The sequence below is a fragment of the Colobus angolensis genome, unplaced genomic scaffold (assembly GCF_000951035.1).
Source record: "Colobus angolensis palliatus isolate OR3802 unplaced genomic scaffold, Cang.pa_1.0 Scaffold6, whole genome shotgun sequence".
NCBI classification, from domain to species: Eukaryota; Metazoa; Chordata; class Mammalia; order Primates; family Cercopithecidae; genus Colobus; species Colobus angolensis.
The window spans coordinates 25,967,201-25,967,513 of NW_012119598.1; positions in this window are offsets into that span (position 1 = coordinate 25,967,201).

The following is a 313-nucleotide window of genomic DNA, read 5'->3' on the forward strand; positions in this document are numbered from 1 at the left end:
GTGATCCACCCGCCTTCGCCTCCCAAAGTGCTGGGATTACAGGCGTGAGCCACTGCGCCCGGCCCCCGCCCCCCTTTTATTTTTTTGAGATGGAGTCTCGCGCTGTCGCCCAGGCTGGAGTGCAGTGGCGCCATCTCTGCTCACTGAAACTTCCGCCTCCTGGGTTTAAGAGATTCTCCTGCCTTAGCCTCCCGAGTACCTGTGACTACAAGCGCATGCCACCACACCTGGCTAATCAAAATTTTCTTTGGCAATCTTCTGCTTTTAAAATTTAGATAAATTTTCTTTTTTCTTTTTTTGAGATGGAGTCTGG